This window comes from Antrostomus carolinensis, unplaced genomic scaffold (genome assembly GCF_000700745.2).
Source record: "Antrostomus carolinensis isolate BGI_N321 unplaced genomic scaffold, ASM70074v2 scaffold20180, whole genome shotgun sequence".
Lineage (NCBI taxonomy): Eukaryota > Metazoa > Chordata > Aves > Caprimulgiformes > Caprimulgidae > Antrostomus > Antrostomus carolinensis.
The window spans coordinates 2,676-8,792 of record NW_010290778.1 but is presented as its reverse complement, the minus strand read 5'-3'; positions in this window follow the sequence as shown (position 1 = coordinate 8,792).

Here is a 6,117-nt window from a genome sequence, read left to right as displayed (position 1 = left end):
ATGCCTCATAAAAGTAGATTTCAAACACAATCCAAAGAGGATTAAAGAGATAATTCATCTCTCTTTGGACTTCTATACATCATAAACAGGCATTATGCCTTCTATGTAAAGCAGCTCATTATGTGATTCATTCATTGATATCTCTTCTTATTCAAACTGGACTATATTAGAAAAAGCCCAGAATAGTTTCCTTGGCACTGAAGCTTTTATTTTCTTTTATTCATAATTATAAAATTTTACTTACTGTGCCATCAAATTCATGTTAATATAATACATTATCTCTAAGGACAATTTTAAAGAAAGATGCTATTCCAGCTGGATCACTTATTAATATTCATATGCTTTCCTTCAAAAAAAATCAAAACACAGAAGTTGTTCTTCATTGCATCAGTCTTTTTTCCATCTCTCAAGCAAAACCAGAGATTCTGCTCTAGTCACAACAGCCTACTACCAACAAACTAATCAGTCTAACACCCTAGATCTTCATAGCTCTACTACTTGCCTTTTTAACTATTAATAGAACCAAGATAAGGAATTCAGCTCCAGATTCAAAACACATCCCCTGGACAAGACGAAGTTCTGGTTCAGCCTCATTTCTTGCTTCCAAATGGTTTAGTGGCAATTTTAGTCCATTGCATATATTCTTCTCCCATTTTAGGCAATAGATCTTTGCCTTTTCCAGACAGTATATCTGGATTATTACAGAATCATATACACTCTCCTACTTCAACAACCTTCTTCTGGGACCCTCTCCTTCCAAACTCTGAATTATTTCCAGAAAGCAGAAAAACAGAGTTGTAGACAACTTTCCCATGTAACAAAATTTTCAGCACAGGTTCCAGAGTTGTGCAAATGTCCCCAAATAAGGGATTTCTGCTCTACCGAGGGACAGATAGATAGCAGGAGGTCTTGCAATTGAAGAGCCAAGTCCCAAGAGATGTGAAGATGCCCCAGATAAGAATGTGATTTAGCTTCACAGTAGTCCCTGCTCCAGCAGAATGAGCAATGAGAATTGTCTGTCCCAGGACTGGCACTCAGGGGCCAATGTAAACTCCCTCTGCAATTACACAGCTCCACAGCACCACTGCCATGTGGGAGGCTAACCCCAAAGCTTATTACAGAAAGAAAATAAAAGTAACTCACTTTTTCTATGTTGACACATTGTCTCCACTAATGACAAGGCTCAGTCCTCTGCAATAAGCAAGATTAAACAGAAAATATAAGTGCTAAGATTAGCACAAAGATTTTGTTTTATTAATACTTCTTACTGTGCCCCTTCCATTAAAAGCCTGCCACAAAATGAAGCCATTCCAGTTATTCTATTTGAGAGAAGAAGCAAACTCATCTTTAATATATACATCAGTAGCAGAGTCAACCAAAGTCCCACCTTTTTGCCGCACATGACTCACTTGACACACTCTCTTAATACATCACTTAACAAAATTTGATTTGAAACAGCTTGATCAGAGTGAATATTTTTAATTTACTGTCAATTGTGCCAATGTACATTGCACTCAGAGACAGGACCAACAGGTTTATGGCCAAACTTCCTCAGCAAGGGGTGTGACCCTCCCCAGCTATTACAGCCTCTCTAATTGCTGTGTTTGCTGTCACAAGCCAATAGTGGACCAAACACACAGCATCCTCCTCTATACATTAAAACATATCTGCAGTTTGTGCAGTAGAGTCTTAAACAGCCTAAACCCAAGGGCTGACTCCCAGGGACATTTATTTTTCCCTTCCGCTGATACTCTGGGAGAGGCCCCCACTGCACAGAAGGTGCTGGAAGTCCAACCTTTGCCTTCATCAGGGCCAGGGTTTATCTCATCCCCTTCAGATAAAGCCTCTGCATTTGCTTGAAAATCCTCCTATAATACTACCATGTCTATGTAAAATAATTAATGGCAATGGGAGCTATTATCAGCTCATCTGTTATTCATTTATTTCTCAAAAAAATGGTTTTCTTAGGATGTTGCTTATGGTCAAAACTTTACCGTTCTGAAGCAATGAGCCACACTGTGCTATGAGTTAGAACAAGATTAAAGTATGCTGAGCTCAGGAGAGAACAGACAAACCTTATTAGTTTCTTTTAAGCGTGTGTGTATCCATGTGTTTGTGGGCTGAACAGATGAAGCAAGAGAGGAGATTAGCATTTTTATGGATATGATTCCTGCCATTGCTACATACTTTAAAATCTTGCCTAGGCTTGGGCAGTTTGTAAACAAGAATAAGCACACCTACAAATATCTTTGTGTTTATCTATTAGTCAACCAAATAATCAATCTGCCTATAGCTGTCATTCAACAAAGCACCTCACATTGACTTATAGATCACCTATAGGTGAGGGGGGACACTAATTGTGGGGAGACAGAGGTCCAGTGCAAGTGTCTGCTGAGCCGTGACACTGCCATGGGAGCCGAGGGACCTGCATAAACCCCTGCCCAGAGCTGGGGCACAGAGAACAGAGCAGGTGGCACCCACAGGTACAACGCAGCCACCAGCCAAGCCCAGGGTACTCGGTGTGAAACTCCACATATTTCTATTTCATGCAACAAGTCCCCGAGAAGCAGCCCTGGAGGACTGAGGGCCCAGAAGCTGATGGAGGGTGATGTGCAGAGTGGCACAGTCCTCCACACTGTGTGCGCAGTGGTACAGGAAGACCAAGCCCTTTGCTCAGGGCTCCCAAGTGTTAGGGACCCAAAGAGAGGGTGGCACAGCTGTCCCCAGTCCATCTGCTCCACAAAAAGCAGGTAGCACTAGCGTTCAAGGCTGTTGTTAGCCAGTGTCACCTCTTCTATCATACCCAGAACATGTACATCACAAGCACCATCCTATGCTCACCTTCTACCACCATCAACAGGAGGCCATTTCCAACTGCTCATGTGTGCATGTATACCAACCCTCCAAAATTCCAGCTCCAAGGTCTTGCTCTGCCGCCCTCCCTCCCTCCTAAGGAAATACCTGTTTCACAGTGTTCTCTGTGACAATGTTTAGTGAGCCTCTTGGTTACCATAGTGTTATGTACTAAAGAAACGTCGACAAATTAATCAATTATACAATTGTGTTTGCCTAAGAATACAAGTCACAGTCAGATGATCCATTTCAATAGCTCCATGGAGTTTGGTTAACACACTTCCTCTTCTACCATCTCAATACTATTCTCATCTGCACTATCATTTTTCCATATTTCAATTTCTCTTTGCAGGCAGCTTATCAGGTATGTGATCTCTGCTTCAGGCTAAGTCAAGCTGTCTTCCTTCTCACTTGCCTGCTTGCTTTCTGTTGGCTTTGGTTTTTTTTCTTTCCTTCTCTCTCTCTCTTATAATAAGATGCACATTATACATTCAGCTTTCCTATAACAAAACTGTGTTTTTAAAATTACTAATCCATCACTAATGGTCAGCAATCACTTCTTTCTTCTCGAGGTTATCCTGGACAATTGACAGAATTTTGCTCCAATCAGCATGAGAGCAGAGCTGATTTTAAATCCAGCTTTGCACCTTATTTTAGGAATATCAGATAGAAAGGGAACAGTGGGGACACCAACCCAAGCACTCCAGTCTCAGAAAACAATGCTATTGATGGCTACTTCACACCATCTCTTCAACCTGCAGAGATGCACCAGGAGCCCCAGAACACATCCTCACGTCCTACAACAAACTTCCAACACACATCAGAAGCACAAAAGATTAAACTGTGTTGTGACACAGAAAAGGGTAGGTGAAGATCACTGCCAGTACTGCGTGTCCTTGTATCCACACAGCATTCATTAAACAACGCTAGCAACAGGTCCCAGAAAATATACCATGAAGTACAATATGGTCACTGGCAACACAACCTGAAGGAAAAGTGCCTCTCCGGCCCAAAATCTGACAAACAGGTTAAACCAGGGAGCATGCCAGAAAACTGCAGGTAATCGTGCCCGTCTAATGCTACAAGGAGTCTGCACTGCACAATTTCAATGTCGAGTACTTGAGAGGAAGGCAAATATGGGGTTAAAAAAAAAAAAAAGAAGAAGATTAAAATCTGCAGCAACAGGGAAAATTAAACCTTGCCTTGGCTCCCAGGAAAACAGCAGAAGCCTTGATGCATGGGGTTAATAGTGCAAACAAAATCAGGTCCATCCTCCTTTCAACCTTACGTTAAAAATGCAGCTGTACTAGAGACCAAAGGACTAACTCTGCAAACTTAATTTCCTATCTCCAGGAACTCTCTAATTTAATTATATAATCTCTTTCATAAGATTATCAAGATCTATCTCAAAACTATCCTAATTGAAAGACTATTACACAACTTCAATCCTTAGGTAGCTAGAAGCTTTATTCTAATTTCCCATCCAAATTTATTCATGACCAACTTAGACAATTTGATCTTATGCAGATGCTATCTTTTGACTTACTTTTTCTGCCTTCTTGCCATTTAGTCCCAACTGTGTGTAAAAAGAGCTACTGTCACCTGTCCCTTCATTTGTTCCAGTGGCTGGAGCTAAACAAATTATGCTCTTCAACATACAAAAGACGTCCCATTTGCGTAACCACATCTCCGGCCCTCCTACTGCTGGAATTTAACATTTTCTTGACCGACGCTCTGTATGATGATTTGTACAATGATAATATCACACTTCCCTGAATCTCTCATATTATTTTCCTTTGTTATCCAAGGATGTTGTTGGTCTCCTTCACAGCTGTATCTCACTCCTTGCTCGCAGGTATCTCCTGACCAGCCAGTGCATCCACATCATTCCCTTCTGTCACAGACAGCTGACGCAGCTGATGAGCTCCTGTTTCACACTGGAAATTCTCGTTACTGGTCTCCACACTTAAAACTTTGCATGACTTTGCACTCAGCACTATTAAATGTCATTTTATTTCTATCACTCCGATCAACAAAGTCATCTAAATTCCTTTCATATGATAATTTGATCCTCCTCCATATTGACAATACCTCCCAACTTTGTGTCATCCTGCACAGCTCCTAGACACACACCCAAATCCTCCCCACAGGTCAGAGCAGCTCCATTCAACAGGCACAAGCCTGGTCCTCAGGGAGCAACAGCACTAATATCTCTCCATCCTGATGACTTTCTCTGAAGACCTCTCTCCATTCAGACAACTTTATTTGCATGCAACTGCTGCATCTTTTCCTTAGCCAGCTCCTTTTCCACCTTTCAATTCTTGAACCACCAACTGAACCACCATCTTCATTTTAAGCAATAATGTCCTATGAGGCATGGTATCAAATGCTTGGCTTTAGATAAATTACATTCCTGCCTTACCCCACCTAAATAATCTGTTATACAAAAAAGATGTTAGATTAGTCTAGCACAATCCATCTTTGATAAAATCTTGTTGCAATTTAGCCTGCTTCCTCATTATTTCCATGTGTAATTATTCTTTACTACAAAACACGCCATGAGACACTGTGTACTACTGCATTCAAATCAGCAGGCCCACAGCTCCCTGCATCACTTTTTTATTTTTTTGGCTGTATAGGGACTTGGTGTACAGGACACAAATGCTTCCCCTCTTCTGCAGCTGAGGAGCCACGGGAGAGCCCCATTGCAAGCTGTGCAAGCCTTGTGCCACTGTTCTCAGTATCCCAGGACTGGGATTATTGGCATTTCTTCATTCATCTTGCTAAGATATTTAAGTTTTGCTTGTTTTCTTTTTTTTTTAAACTTTGCTCTGAATAGCTTTAAGTCTCCTCCAGATTTGTTGTAATTACACTGTTTCAGATGCTACAGAAGGTTCTGCTTTCATGAGAAAGTTGTGTCATTATTTAGAGACTTCAGTTCTCCTTTCAGTTTAGGCATGACTAATTTCAGTTCTGTGTACATTACTAAGTGCAGGTTTTGGCTGAACCCAAATAAGTTCATTCGAACCAAAATAAGAATGTTCTTATGCAAGGTCACAGCAGGTAAATCAAATCACTCTGAAAGTGAACTTAAACTAAATTGGTGTAATCTCCCTGTGTAGACAAGGCCAAAGCCAATAATGGAATATGAAGTGGGCCAAAGTCCCTCTTTAATTGTACACACCTCTGTGGTTTGGCTGAATCTGGTGCTTCTGAGGCTGAGCAATGTGCAGCCAGAAAGCCCAGCTGTGTGCAGAGCACTTG